General features: G+C 34.6%; 1 long non-coding RNA gene across 1 annotated transcript in view; it reads left to right on the forward strand.

The window, feature by feature from the left end:
- The window catches only part of LOC309659735, a 73,200-nt gene that overhangs the window by 13,765 nt on the left and 42,557 nt on the right, over window positions 1-16,878 (forward strand). Inside the window, exon 1 of the long non-coding RNA XR_014262925.1 lies at window positions 1-16,878. This exon is cut by the window's left edge and continues 13,765 nt beyond it; it is cut by the window's right edge and continues 33,273 nt beyond it. This is a non-coding gene — a long non-coding RNA (uncharacterized lncRNA).

Genomic DNA, 16,878 nt, shown 5'->3' on the forward strand with positions numbered 1-16,878 from the left:
TTTTTAAAATCAGTCATAGTCCAAATTTTGTTATTTACAGGCCAAGTGACTTGAGTAATTCACTTTACCCCTAAGAGCCTCAACTACCTATGAAACAGGAATAATAACTGCAAATTGTTTACTTTATAGGATGCTTGTGAGAATCCAGTGAGTTATTACATGGGGAAGCATGTTGTAAATTGTAAAGCTCCTGTACTCAGGAGATTGATTAATTCGGAAAAGGAGTTAACTATTAATTTATTTCCTAATAATGTGAGGGAGGGAAGTAGGAGCTAGGAAGCAATCAATATACTCCTTATTAATACTCTAACAGACTTTAACTTTACGAAACTAGTATGTAAGGGGAACTCAGTCTGTCTGCTACCAGTAATTAGCCACAGGAAAGAACTATAATGGAATTGAAACTTTAAGGTGTTTTGGAGCTTATTTACATATGTCCTTAATAGGAATAACTGAAATAGGGTTGAGTTGGCAGTGTCTCATGCCAGCTCTCTGGCTCTTAGACTATTGAGAACATAAATTTATTACTTTTATTTGTGAATAATCCTATGAGATTATAGTCCAGCTCTCATTAGTCTCTTAAATGTCGAAAGGCAATATCTGCAAGTATTGATAGTTCTGCAGATGAATGAAATTTAGGGTTTAAATAATTTTCCCAGTTCCCTACAAAAAAGTATGCTTTTAGAGAATGGAGCAAAGTAAGTGTGGCTTTAGATGAACAATAACAGATAGGGCCAGCTAGGAGAAAACAGATTCTCTCAGCCAACCTGAGTCTCTTTATTTTTTTCTCACCATTATAAATATATCCATGGTTTGAAGACCATAAGAAGCAAATAATTATAAAATAATAAACAAAGACAATGGGCTAATTACAATTCCACTGACATATGATACTAATATTTTATTAAAATAACCACATTCTCATGTTTCTATCCATGACAGAGCAAATTGGATCCTTATGTACTATCCATTCTCACCTTCTGCTTTAGGAGCAAACAAACCAATGTTATTTGGGGCAGTGATATGCCTGATAAAAATGTATTATTTCCCAATCTTCCTTTTAGCTTCAGGTTTCATATGACTAAGTCCTGACCTATGAGTTATAAGTGGAAGTTTTGGAAAGAGAATCCTAGAAAGATTCCTTAAGGGTTAATAGTTCCCTTTTGCTTTTTTACCCTTCCCCTTTCTTGCTGTCTGGTAATGGATGTGAAGGCTGGTGCCCCAGCAGCTGTTCTGAACAGTGCATTGCTTTGAGTATGGAAGCTATTTACTATGTGATTGTAGAGAAAAAATATAGATGGAGAATGAACACAGTGATTCTGGAATCACCATATCAGCACTAGGTTATATTCTGTTTTGTTTTATTTTTTATGTTAGAGGGAAAAGTGTGATGTTTTTGTCATCTTTTTAAATATTTTTTAATGCAGACAACCTAATCTTAATTGATATATAACAACTAGAATATAAGTTCCTTGAAAGCAGAGGTCTTTTCCATTTTGTTTAGAGCCTAAGACATAGGCAGGCCCATAATAGAGGCTAAAAAATACTTGTTAAATCTGAACACCTAAGTCTAACCCTTTTCTTTGTATATTGTTTAAATAACTCTCCTCTCTACCTCTTATTCTCTTTTCTACTTTTCCTACATAATTTCCCAAATTATTTCCTCTTTTGTCCTTTTATTTACTCTTCCATCAATCTTTGTTCCTAAAATTGACCACTGTAGTTATCTTCTCCCTTCTTATTTAGATAGTAGTTTGGCCAATGAGAAATGAGCAAAATATAAATCCAAAGCCCATGACAATTTTTCTTGGTTATTTTCTTTCAAATTTGGTTTAAATAGAGACCAGGAGGATGGGCCACTGTATAATTCTTTAAGAATGTTCCCATTTTTAAAAATTATAGTTCTATCTTCCCAGATGTAAAATAATTATTCCCTACATTCTTATAAATATTTTATAATGGAACCATGACCTGAAAACAAAGATTCAAGTTTCATAGTCACTGTGAATTAAATTTGAAAACATCAAAGTTTATATATTGAATAGGTCAGTGGGGGATACATTTGCAAGAGAGTCTGAAGAGCTCATGGGAAAATGACAAATCAAGTTGGAGAGTTGGTCCCAAATATTAAAATTTCCAGTGAATCAAGCAACAAAGAGTCACCTCCTAATCCCAAGTAAAATTATAAATGGGAAAAGAATTCATGCTAGAAAAGGGGAAATGAAATAAGTAATCTGAGCTGATTTTTAAAGAAACTTGATCCTCTGTCATTCAAATTGCCCAGCCCTGTGCATTTGTTTTTGCATTTTTAAAGACTTCCGAGGATAAAGGATCATAGAATGAATTAAATTAGAGAAATACATCACTATAAGGATATAAGAAAATGAAAAAATGAGAGTTACTGAAAATCTGAAAACTCAATGTGTGTTTTTTCTTTACTCTGGCTGCTTTTAAGATTTTCTCTTCTTTTACTTTTTTCATTGTTTTTAATACAGTCTGCCTAGATGTGATATTTTTGCTATTCATAATTTTAGGGAGCAGTAGTGCTTTGCAAAACTGTATCTTCATATCTTTCTTCAGCTTTAGAAAATGTTTCACCAGTTTCTACTCAACTATTGCTTCACTCCCGTTCTCCCTCTCCTCTTTTTCTCTTCTACACATACATTACATCATTTTCAATATCCCTTAAGTCTCCTAATCTCTTTCTGTATTTTCCATCCTTCTTTTCTCCTTGTATTTTAGTCTGGTTATTTTATATCTCTCTTTTCTTGTAACTAATCTGCTAGTAATTTAATCACTAAGTGCTGAATTTCAATTATTGTATCCTCCAGTTCTAGAACTTCAATTATTTTATATATATTCCCATACTTTCTAAAACTCTCCCTCTTGCCATCTATTTTATTGAACATATTAATTACAGTTATTTTTAAGTCTATGTTTTGTTACTTCAATAACTAGATAATCTGTAGGTCTGTTTCTAGCACCTTTTCCTTCTCTTGTTTTTTGATCATTTGGTACTGTTCTCTTTTAGGCCTGTTTTTTTGTTGTTGTTGTTATTGTTGTTTTAATTGACTGCTGAGCATTTTATGACTGCCAAAGTAAGAAGCTCTGGATGACATTATCTTCCTCAAAGAAGAGTTAATTATTCTAGCCAGTGTGGTTAGAGGAGGGGCAGGTTCTCTTGGTCTAATCAGGGATAGATACAGTCTGAGAATAGGTTTCAAACTTTGTGAGAGTTAAAATCTGTAGTGTTACCATTGCAGCTCTTCCTCAGCAGACTCTAATTTCCAATTTGTGTTCCTCCAGGGTTGTGAGACTTCTAAAAGTTTTCCTTAGCCTTTTTGCCTGCTTTCTTCCTAGTTTCTCAGTCCCTTACACTCTGGAAGTTTTATGTTGACAAATGCCTCAAGGACAAGAATGTAGGCCTCACTTCTCTATAAACCCATTTTCTCGAGATCTTGGTCCTTTGGGTCTGGCCTACCTTAGTAGTCATTACATTTTTATCTCCTCATCCCAAGAGCTTGACAAAATTTGGGGCAGACACTTTCTGCTTAAACTCTGTGCCCCATGCTATGAAATGGCAAATAATATCAAATTCCTCAATAGAAAAAAGCAACTAAGCAAGTATAGCTTCTTTCAGTGTATTTCCCTTCTCTTTTGGATCTCCAGTCCTCACTACCTTAATTGATCACTAATGCCTAAGTAAGCTAAAAAAAATTTTAACTGAGTAGCTTTTAAGTGGAGGATTTGTCTGATACAAGCTATTCCATCAGAGCTGGAAGATATTTGGAGCCAATTTTTTGACCTTTGGGTTTCCCTCTAGTCCTAACTTTTTGTTATGTGGATAATGTGCCTATTTGAAGTTTTTCTTAATATACTAAGTAACGTTTTCTTACCTAACATTTTAAAAGTACTGGAAAATTTATATGGAAAAGTGTGACTTAGTTGTTTCGTCTCTAATCAAAAAATGAAGAAGCTGAGGAGGAGGACATGAATTTATCCCTGTGGGATAAGTTGCTTTTATTGTTTATGTGCTCAGGGAGGCATATATAAGAGAATTCATTAAAACTGAGCATTTTTGTTTTGTTTTCCTTAAATAGAAATCCCAAAGGAATTAAATTATATTTTGGCTAGCTTCTTACATTTATTTGCCAATGGACAAGTCCAAATATGAAGGAATTTTCTTTTTATTTGGACTGATATAATTAGCCTGTCTACAAATAGATTATTTATACAGGCATACCTCAGAGATGTTGGGGGTTCAGTTCCAGACCACCGCAATAAAGCAAATATCACAATATGGTGAGTCACACAAATTTTTGCTTTCCCAGTGCATATAAAAGTTATGTGTACACTATACTGTATTCTATTAAGTGTGCAATAGCATTATGTCTAAAAAAACAATGTATGTACCTTAATTTAAAAATACTTTATTGTTAAGAAATGCTAACCATCATCTGAGCCCTCAACAAGTCATAATTGTTTTGCTGGTGGAGGGTCTTGCCTTGATGTTAGTGGCTGCTAAATGATCAGGATGGTGGTTGCTGAAGGTTGGGGTGACTGTGGCAATTTCTAAAATAAGACCACAGTGATGTTCGCCACATTGGTTGGCTCTTCCTTTCATGAAAGATTTCTCTGTAGCACGCAATGCTATTTGAAAGCATTTTACCCACAGTAGAACTTCTTTCAAAATTGTACTCAATCCTCTTAAACCCTGCTGCTGCTTTATCAACTAAGTTTATGTAATATTCTGAATCATTTGTTGTCATTTCAACAATCTTCACAATGTCTTCATCAGGAATAGACTCCATCTCAAGAAATCATTTTCTTTGATCATCCATAAGAGGCACCTTTATGCTCCTTATCCCTTAACATTTGATTATGCGACTGGAGCAGTGCAGTCACATCTTCAGGCTCCACTTCTAATTCTAATTCTCTTGCTAGCTCCACCACATCTGCAGTTACTTCCTGCACTGAAGTCTTGAACCCCTCAAAGTCATTGATGTGGGTTGGAGTCAACTTCTTCCAAACTCCTTTTAATGAACCTAACTGCAGTGATGACCTCTTCCCATGAATCACGAATGTTCTTCATGGCATCTAGAATGGTGAATCCTTTCCAGAAGGCTTTCAATTGACTTTACTCAGACCCGTCAGAGGAATCACTATCTATGGCAGCTGTATATAGCCTTACCAAATGTATTTCTTAAATAATAAAACCTGAAAGTTGAAATTACTCCTTGACCTATGGGCTGCAGAATGGATGTTGTGTTAGCAGGCATGAAAGCATCATTAATCTCACTGTACATCTCCATCAGAGCTCTTGGGTAACCAGGTGCATTGTCAATGAGCAGTAATATTATGAAAGGAATCTTGTTTTCTGAGCAGTAGGTCTCAATAGTGGGCTTAAAATATTCAATAAACCATGTCATAAACAGATGTGCTGTCAATCAGGCTTTGTTGTTTCATTTGTAGAGCACAGGCAGAGTAGATTTAGCAGAATTCTTAAGGGGCTAGGATTTTTCATAATGGTGAATGAGCAATGGCTTCAATTTAAATTCACCAGCTGATTAGCCCCTAACAAGATAGTTGGCCTGTGCTTTGAAAGTTTGAAGCCAGACATTGACTTCTCTCTGGCTAAGAAAGTCTTAGATGGCATCCTTTTCCAGTATAAGACTGTTTTCTCCACATTGATAATCTATTGTTTAGTGTAGCCACCCTCATTATTTATCTTAGCTAGAGTTTCTGGATAATTTGCTGCAGCTTCTACATCAGGACCTGCTTCTTCCCCTTGCACTTTTATGTGATGGAGATGGCTTATTCTCTTAAACTTCATGAACCAACCTCTGCTAGCTTCAAATTTTCCCCCTACAGCTTCCTCACCTTTCTTAGACATCATAGAATTGAAGAGAATTAAGGCCTTGCTCTGAATTAGGCTTTGGCTTAAGGGAATATCGTGGCTGGTTTGATCTTCTAACCAGACTACTAAAACTTTCTCCATATCAGCAGTAAGTCTGTTTTGCTTTCTTATCATTCATGTGTTCACTGGAATAGCACTTTTAATTCTCTTCAAGAACTTTTCCTTTGCATTCATAACATAGCTAACTGTCGGTGCAAGAGGCCTAGTTTTCAGCCTATCTCCTCAGCTTTCAACATGCCTTCTTCACTTAGCTTAATCATTTCTAGCTTTTGGTTTAAAGTGAGAGACATGTGACTCTTCCTTTCACTTAAGCACCTAGAGGCGGTTTTAGGGTTATTAATTGCTTAATTTCAATATGGTTGTGTCTCAGAGAATAGGGAGGTCCAAGGAGGGGAGAGAGATGGGGGAAGCTGCCAGTTGGTGGAGCAGTCAGAACACACACATTTACCAATTAAGTTTGCTATCTTATATGGGCACAGTTCATCATGCCCGCAAACAATTACAATAGCTGTATCAAAGATCCCTGATCGCAGATCACCATAACAAATATAGTAACAATGGAAAAGTTAGAAAGTACAAAATGTGACACAGAGACACAAAGTGAGCAAATGCTGTTGGAAAAATGGTGCTGACAGACTTGCTTGAGGTAGGGTTGCCACATACCTTCAATTTGTAAAAACTGCAATATCTGCGAAGCACAATAAAGCAAAGTGTAATAAAATGAGGTATACATTTATCTATATATTATAGCTAATGACTTGTCTTATAGAAGATAAATCCTTATTTTAAAAGGTCCAGAGTATTGAAGAGAAGACCCAAAGGAAGCAAAATTTGTTTCTGCTAATGTAGTGCATACAATACTAGGAAAGATGGGGTGGGGGGAGAATGCATATGCAAAAAGTGTAATCTCAAAACTGACATGTATTACAAAATGAATAATCATGAAACACACAATATAAGAAAAACCATTCAAAGACATAAGAGAACTATGGGTGAAGAATACAAAACAAGATAAATTATTGACTAGAATTTTAGGAGTAAAAGTTTTATCGATGTTTCTGCTTGACTTTAACTTAGATATGAGAATATAGTTTCATAATGTTTATGAAACTGGTGTATTTATTGCTTTAGTCCTATGCAACCCAACTGAAATGACATATCTGATATTTTGTGGCTTAATTGCAGAACATAATGCCCATTACAGTTGTTGCAGAAACCCTTTAATATTTTAGGTTGTGATGACAATACAAAGGTACTTATCTCAAAGAACTATATTTTGATACACTTATTGACTTTCCCCTCAACCATTTTAAATGGAGAGATATAGAAATGAAAGTTCTCTGTTCTTTGTTCTCATGTGATAACTGTTAAGGTGAGACTCAGAGTGTATTAGAAACATATGGTCTTAGTGACACATGAAGAAAGTAATGTCCATCTTCATGGAAGCAATCAAATTCTAATTAAACATGCTTTAATTAAACAATGTCATATATAGTAGTTTGAAATAAGGCATTATATCTAGCCTTGCTATGTTCTTTTAACATTTAAAAAAAACTGTTGGAGGGATTATTGCTTTTAAGCTTCAGTAAATTCTAGAGGCTTATTGTTTCCTCATAATTCACCTGAGGATACCTGAGAGTTGACTTGTTCATGGTCACCTACAAAGCCAGGAATGTGGCTCAATTTTTAAATTATAATCTACTGTCTTCTTTCTAAATTCTACAGAATTTATTAATTAGCAATAGAAAATAAAACAAAACAGTTTTTATCTTTAACATCCTACTAGTTTAGTCAAACTTGCTCTGAAATGGAAAGATTAATAACAATTATAAGATTTCATCTTTGCTCATCATCTCTTGATGAATTGTTAGTGTGATTTCTGATCAACAAGAATATTTGTCTTCTTTTTGCTCATATGGACTGTTAAGGAAAATAGTTATGCAGAGTGGGTGGTTACCTATTGTAATATCAGTATTTAATCTAACATAATAATGTTTATATATTCTCCAAAGATTCTCACAAGGATTATATACCTAGATAGATAAGAAGCTGATTGCTAAAAGAGAGAATTTGAGAAACTACAGAACACAAAATGAAGACATATGACTGAGGCAGATGAGAAAAAAATACAGAGAATTTTCAATTTCATTTTCAACCAGTCAGAAAGGCTGTATAGAACAGGTTGCATTTCCTACAGAAGAAAAATAGGTATTTTGATCATCTGGCAAAGAGAAGGCATTTTAAAAGCAATTTTGATTCATTTGTAGACTTACCCTAATTTTAGACTTTATATTTTAAAATTTGCTGTTAAAGTATAATTAGAAACAAATGTAAATTTTCTCCTCTGCTTTAAGAACCTGGACATTTAGCATTTCACTTTAACAATACCTTTCTTACAGCGTCATTTCCTTTTGTAATCATTAGACATTTAAAAATTTTTTTCCACTTTCACAGAAAAAAAATTAAAAACAGTATCATAATAACTGACAACTCAAAGGCAACAAAGGGGCCCCAAGTTGCAGATAGCTAAATAAATATAAAAGGAAAGTTACATACTGCTCCTAAGAAAAATTAAATTATAGCTGTAAAAATACAAACAGCTCAGTCTGTATTATCTTTTGTTGATCCAACAGCTTGTTGCTATAATAATACTGACAGTTATAAATACAGTCCTTTCCCTTCTGCCAATGAAGCTATCATATCTTCCTATGAAAGTCACAAGTGAGAGATGAATTGACATCCTGGGTAGGAAATTGAATAGAAGCAAGAAATCAAGTAGAAATTCAAATCTCTCCCCTGACTCTCACAGGAACATATGAAAGTGACTTCTATTATGGCAAGATTTTCTGAGAACATTAAATTAGAATTTTAAGGACATGTTTATTCCAAATCAATACGACTCAAGAGATTGATGCCTTTTGAGAATAATGCATGGTGTCATTCTGAATAGGCAAGCCATACTTATGAAATGTCCTAAAGAACAAAGAATAGAACAGGGGGAAATATTAAATTTACTTTTATTATGAAATCTTCCCAGAATTTAACTTAATTTAAAATGAAAATAATTCCATCTTCATTATTTTTTATAATCATTGCCGAATGTTTATTGAGTGCCTTCCAAGTACGGAACAGAGAATTAAGTGTTGCCAACCCAAAAATATATGGTAGTCTCTACCTGCAGGGGCACACTATATGGTTGGAAAGGAGAAAGTTAAGTTTCAATTGACAGATGTTCCTATTACTTATATTACTCTCTTGCCCTCTTTGGAGCCATACAATCCTAATAATTCTTTGGGCTTTCATTTAATACAGATTTTTATTTCTTCTTCTTAGGACAAGGCAAGACAGTGAAAAATTTTGGAAAATCTACCTCAAATCTCAGTGCATCAAACCCTGCTGTGTCCTCAGCAAAAACTCCAGGTATCAGTAACTCTCTACTGAAATCAGAAATTAATGGTCAATATGTTTTGGTTTAAGTTTGTGCTATAGTATTAGAAGTCTCCAATCTAGAGTCATTAGAGAAAATGAGAAAACACTTTAAATAAAACCTAACTATTTTTTAAAAGCTATATCATTTGCAGAATATGAGTCACACTGTGTAGTCACCTAGCAACTATTTACTTGATATGGAATTTTAACCTAAAATGGCTATTTTTCCCATGACTAAATTCCATTTCAAGTCTATCATGTCTAATTAATTTCCACATGAGTGCCCTGATAAAAACCATAATAACTTAAACTAGGACAGGCAGGAGGCAGTTCTGCTTATAGCACAAACTGCAGTGGGAACCATAGCATAAGATGCTGGGTCGTACTCTGGACATGGTAAGGATATTATTTCATGGACCATGTTCAGAATGAGAAGAAAATCCATGGGAAACGTTACTGGATTAATGAGAGAAAAACTTGATGTGCCCATTGTCCTCTACTTTTCTGGGCTTCCCTGTGGCACAGCACTGGAATGGTCTATTTTCTACCCAACTAAAGTGTAGACTCTTCAAGTTAGTAGAGTCTATATTACTTTTCAAGGGGTAGGCAAAGTGCTTAGACCATAGTAGATCTCAAAAATGCTTAAATGGCAGAATGAGATGAGAATCTAAGATGGTATGATAGCTATCAGAGACATAATGAGCAAATAGTAGATAATTTAATAGGATCTTGAGACCCATGATTTTATACAGCGTGGCATAATTAAGGAACAAGAAGTGTAGAAGCTTGGTATTCATCTACAGCTGGCAAATTACTAACCATGATCTTCTAATTTGTTGAATAAATATTTTATGAATGCTGAAAGAAAGAATGAACAACTCTGAAGCAACCCTGACATTCATAATTTGGAGTTATGAAGTTTTGCTCCATCACAAATTATCTCATGTATTCTGAGTGAGCTGGTGAGTCACTTAGCTGGTGACAGAGCCTAGCCTTGAACATCCCAGCTGATGATCTGTCATAGCTGTGAACCCTGAGAGTTTGCCCCTCTCAGCCCTCAGGCTGTAATATTCTATACGTCTCAAGATACAAAAAAGAGGGAAAACACCAGCTTAGCCAATCATTTACTATCTACCTCTCAGAGCAACTTTGATTCTTCTCTGTACATACTTACCCAGCAACCCTCACAAAGGGATTAAAAACTTCCTTTCAGTGTGAAAATTGCAATGGAGGAAAACTTTTCATTGAAAGTTAAAAAGGTTGTGAGATGATAGGAGGAAACATTATGCTCTGGAAATGGCATTTAGATGAAAGCTAGGAGCCTGTGCGAACATTGTGGTATACATAAGTTTCAGGTTTCAAGAAAATTTTGAGATTTATCTTTTTCATGAACTTCACAAGCTTAATGTTTATGAAAGAATAAAGGAAAGAACATTCGGGAAACAGAGGAGATGTATTTATTGAACACCCACATCAAAGTCTCCTATGAGGCACTTGTCTTGCAAAGGAAGTGGTAATTTAACAAAGTTCAGAAAAATCTGACTCTTTTCCAAAAGTACAATAAACAAGAGATCTCTTTTGGTTTAGATAAAATCAGACAAAGAAAAGATAAACATTGAATAAATTGACACCATGATTTCTAAATATAGAAAAGTAACAAAAGGTAGAAATTATAAGAGAAATAAGACACAAATTCAGAGATAAAGCCAAAAGCAGTGAAAGTTTAAATAGGAAATAGAGTGTCATAATCATTAGAATTGTCCATTACACTTGTACAAATTATACCAGAAATTGTCCTTGGATTTGAAGGCACATACAGATCCAATCAAGTAACAAAATTATATGCATTTTCTTCAAAAATATGAATATTATACTTGTGCTGCTCATCAATAATATTTATAGCTCTCCTGTACACCTGCCAAATTGTCCTTGATTATTTAAATGTATAATGGCAATTTTCCCAATAGACAGAAAACTTCAAGAGGTAAAGACCATGCCTGACTTGTTCACTGTGAGACTTTCAAAGGCCACATGAGTAACAACTGCAATTGTGCTTCTTTGATTTTGGAAGAAGACAGACCATTTTAAAGTATTATGGATTGCATATACACTAGATCTAATAATCTATGCTATTTTCAAATACTTTTTAGAATAAAGGAAATATATTGGTAGTTATAGGACTTTACCAGTTCTACCTATAACTCCCTGTGAGACCTTTGTTCTCCAGGTTCCTCTTTTTGATAACAACATGTTGCACATTTTTAAAGCATGCAATTTGATTAGTTTTCACATATGTACACACCATGAACCACCACTACAATCAAGATAATGAATATATCAATAACTCCCAAAGGGTCCTTGCAATCATTCCCATCCAGCTTTCCCTGTCCTTCTCCCATTTCCAGGCAACCACTGACATGTTTTCTGTCTTTCTCTCTCACATATATATAATTAAGGGAGAGCTGACATCCTAACAAAACCAAGGCTTCAAACCCAAGAGTATAGTTTATCTCCATTTATTTAGGCATTCTTTAATTTCTCTCAGCAATGCACAGGGAGCTATACTTAATATTTTGTAATAATCTGTAAGGGGAAAGAATCTGAAAAGAATATATATATGTAAATATATATTTGTATTTTATATATATATGTAAAACTGAATCACTGTGCTATACACCTGAAACTAACACATTGTAAATCAACTATACTTCAATAAAGATATATATTTATATTAAAATAAATAAATAAAAGTGGGCACATACTTCTACTAAAAACAAAAAAATTGCATTAGTTTTAGGTGTACAACATAATAATTTGATATCTATTGCAAAATGATTGCTACAATAAGTTTAATTAATATCCATTACTACACATAGTTACAAATTTTTTTCTAAAGAAAAGTATTCTTTTTTCAATTTTATTTTCTGAACAATTATTGCTATGGTAAAGAAATAAATGTTTGTATATTGGTCTCTTATTCTGCAACCTTGATAAATTCATCTAACGATTGTAGTACATTTTTGTATATTCTACCAGATAAGGATTGTTATATTCTCTTGAATTGACCCCTTTACTATTATGAAATGAACATTTTAATGCCTGGCAATAGTATTAGTCAGGACTCTACTTTGTCTGATACTCATATGGATATTCTAGCATTCTCTAGTGTTAGCATGGTATATATACTATGGTATTTTCCGTATTTGTGTCTTTCTTATTGAACTAAATATCTTATAGGCAGTATAGAGGAAGATCTTGTCCCTATTATCCAATTGAACAACATTTGCCATTCACTTGGAGTATTTAGACCACTTGCATTTAATGTGATTTTTGATATGGTTGGATTTAAATTTACCATCTTGCTATTTGTCTTTTATTTTCCCTGTCTGTTATTTATTTCCTTTTGCCTCTTTTTCTGCTACCTTTTGAATTAATTAAATGTTACCTTATGGTTCCATTTTATCTCCTTTCTCTGCTTACTAGCTATAACTGTTTTGTGATTTCTGGAGGGTTTAGAGTAAACATCTTTACTTATCACCATCTAATTTCAAGTGATCATATACCTATTCCATTCACCTGTAATTTAAGAAGTTTACAATAGTTTCATTTCTCTTCCTCCTCGCCGTTGTGCTATTGTTGTCACATATTTTATCTTTATATATGTCATAAAGCCCACAATACATTGCTATTATTTTTATTTAAAGTCAATTATATTTTTTAAAGCTGTAAATAATAAGAGATAAAAATCATAAATACTTACCCATGAAGTTACTATTTCCAACACTTTCCATTCATTGTATAAATTCATATTTCCATCTGGTATCATTTTCCTTATGTTTGAAAGACTGTTTTTAACATTTCTTGTAGTGCAGGTCTGCTTGTGAGGATTTCTCTCATTTTGTATGTGTTAAAGTATTTGTCTTGCCTTTCTTTTTGAAAGATATTTTGAAAGATATTTTCTGGGTATAAATTTACAGTTTGAAAATATTTTGTTCTTTCAGTATTTAAAGACATTGCTCCACTGTCTTCTCATTTACATTGTTTTTATTGTTGTTATTTTAGAGAAATCTTCTGTCATTTTTATCTTTGTTCCTCTATACGTAGAGGCTGCTTTTAAGGTTGTTATTTTATCACTGGTTTTGAACACTTTGATTACGATGTGCCTTGGTATAGTTTTCTTCATGTTTCTTGTGCTATGGGGGTTCACTGAACTTGTACCTGAGATTTCTGATAAATTTTAGTCACTTTTTTCTTCAAACAATTGAATCTTCTTCAGAGATTCCAGTTACCTTTTAGTAGACCCTCATAAATTGTCCCAAGGATCACTGACCCTTTGTAATTTATTATTATTATTATTACTATCTTTTCTCTTAGTGTGTCATTTTGGATAGTTTCTATTGCTATGTCTTCAAGTTCTCTAATATTTCTTTTCACAATTTCTAATTTGCTTAATCTCATCCAGGGTATTTTTCATCTCATACATCAGAGTTTTTATATTTAGAAGTTGAAATTGGGAGGTTTTTATATCTTCCATGTCTCTACTTAACTTTTTGAACATATGTAATATAGTTATAGTAACAGTATTAATGTCCTTGTTTGCTAATTTTAACTTCTATATCAGTTCTAAATCAGTTTCAATTTATTGCTTTTTCTCCTCAAGATTGCTCATGTTTCTTACCTCTTTGCAAGTCTATAACGCTTTTGTTTTTGTTTTTTCCAGTCATTGTGAATTTTACCCTATTGAGTTCTTGATGGTTTTGTTTTTATATAACTATTTGTGATCTTTGTTCCATGATGCAGTTAAGTTACTTGCAAACAGTTTGTTCCTGTCAGGTCTTGCTTTTATATTTGTTAAGCAGAATCAGAGCAGTGTTTAGTCAAGACCAAAGATTCCCAATATTCAGGCAAGTTTCTTTTGTGTACTCTACCCAACACCCTTTGAATCATGAGGTTTTCCAGTTTGGCTGGTGGTAACAGGCATTACTCCCAGTCCTGTGTGAGTGTTAGGCACTGTTACTCCTAACACTACTATCACATGATTCTTTCCTCAACCCAGTGTATAATCTCCTTGTATGCATGTGTTAGTCAGCATTCAGCTGCATACTCAAGAGGTATCTTTGCCAGATTTCTGGAGCTCTCTCTCTCTCTGTGCTGCTCTCTTCTTTCTGATACTCCATACTGTAGACTCTAGCCACCTAAGTCTACCCACACTCACAGCTCCATCTCCTCACACAGAGTCTACTCAGCTCCTACTGGATCTTTCTCCCTTGGCTTGGAAAGTCTGAAGGAAGTAGGTGGCAGCATTCACTGCGCTCATCTTTTTTGTTTCCTATTTCTCAGCTACCACTATCCTTCATTGTCTGATGTCTAGTGTCTTGAAAATTGTTGTTTTGTTTTAAATATATACCGAACTTTTTTGGAAATTGTTTCAGTTGGGAGGATAAGTTCAGTCCCTATTACTCCACCTTAACTGAAAATAGAAATATGTCCTCATATTTTAAAGTCACATTTGGAATAAATGATCTTTAAAGATCAACCCAGCTGTAAAAATCAGCAGTTCTTTCATAGGACAGAGTATCCACAGCTGTGTCGGTTCACTAGATCCAGTTATGCACTGCCCAATAGGCTCCTCTGACTCCTACTCTCCAGACCTCAACTACTTGCCTTTGTTCTTGGCCTGAGCAGCCCTAGCTTTGACTCACACAGTTTCGGGGGATTGTAAAGTCCAACCATGACCATAATCACTACAGATCTAGAAGTCCCCAGCTGATAAGTACAGACCGCTGTCCCTAACCACTTGCCAGAGTGGAGCTGTGGAGGCTGTGACTTCTCCATCAGCTGTTGGAAGACCTGCATGGTACAACTCAGGAGTGTGGGGAGTTCATGGCCCCTGGTGAGGACTTGACCAATGAGAGACAGTGGAGCCATAAGACGAATTACTCACTTTTCTACCCTGACCATAGCTCCCAGATATAGTGATTTCATGAACCTTGTCCTGAGATACCCCATATGACTAAATAACTGACTGCATTTTCTTGTGAAATCACAGGCAGTACTCCCCTTTCCTGCCTCATTTCCCTTTTTCCTTCACGCTCACTTTGCACGTAGCCATCCCACCCCTGCCAAAGAGCATTAGTGTGTACATTTTGGTTCAGACTGTTTCCTAGGGGACTCGGTCTAAGAGAGTGAGGAAATAAAAGAATGTAAGAAAACAAATCATTCCATTATGTAATATCTCCTTGTTCCATTTTTATACCAAAATTTAAAATCTGCTCCGCATATTTTAAATGAAAAAATAAAATATTTTCATTTAACATGCAGAAAGTATAACCCAACTTTACAGAGCTGGGAGAAATATTATCAAGAACTATCAGTCTTGCTGAAGAAAAATAACAAAACATGACGACTCAGTGCTAAACCAGCTGCCAACCAGCGTAGGAGAGAATTCCATATGCAGGTGCAAATGTTACTGTGAAAGCTGGAATTTCAGGGCTCTTATCTGAAATATGATTTGGAAGGTTTGTGGGAGAATGATGATCTAAACAGTTGAAGCAACGTGTAGTTTGCCTGCTTTTGTAAATACCAGCATGACTTTAAATGGAAGAAGCTAAAAATGTTTTTGCCTCAGTGCTCTGTCCTGTGTCACAGCTTTGTGATTTGTTTAAACAGGCTTCTTCAGCACAGTGGAGTGATATTAAGCATGTAACACCTAACCCAAGTCACAGACTGTGTATTAGTAGAAAAAAAAGGTCAGTTAAGTATGAATTAGAAAATGAGTAAATAAATTTTAACAGTTTATATAGACAGCACATTTCTGATAAGAAACCCATGATAATGTGAGATTTATTCATGAAATACTGGATTGGCACAGTGAGAGTCCAAACCAAACTATAATTTTTTAACCTTCATTTTATAAATTAATCTTGCTTATTCAGAGGAACCAGTAAAGTGAAATACTGGTAGCTGGAAGAAAGTTTTTCCCATTTCTAATGCAATTTTTTTTGAAGAATCCTAATACCTAGCATTATGGGTTGAATTGTGTTCCCCAACAAGATATGCTGAAATTCTACCCCACTACCTGTGCATGTTACCTTATTTGGAAATAGAGTCTTTGCAGATCTAATGAAGTTAAAATGACTTTATAATAGATTAGGGTGGGCCCCAATCAGGTGACTTATGTCCCTATAAGATGAGGGAAATTTGGTTACTGTGTCCCTATATGATGAGGGAAATGTGGATGCTGACACAAAGAGAGAACACCACATGTGGGATATAATAGAAGATTTTATTGTTTATAAACCCAGTGTATGGTGTTTATTTTAACAGACCAATAGATAAGAGCATTAAAATTATAGTTATCATTTTTTCTGGTTCCAACAATATGCTCTCATTATAGAAAAAAAATGGAAAATACCAAAAAGAATTTCATAAATCAGGGGTTCCCAACCCCCACGGGTCCGCGGCCTGTTAGGAACCGGGCTGCACGGCAGGAGGTGAGCGGCAGGTGAGCGTGCAAAGCTTCATGCCCCGCT

The sequence above is a fragment of the Balaenoptera physalus genome, assembly GCF_965194825.1.
Source record: "Balaenoptera physalus genome assembly, chromosome: 4".
Taxonomy (NCBI): Eukaryota; Metazoa; Chordata; class Mammalia; order Artiodactyla; family Balaenopteridae; genus Balaenoptera; species Balaenoptera physalus.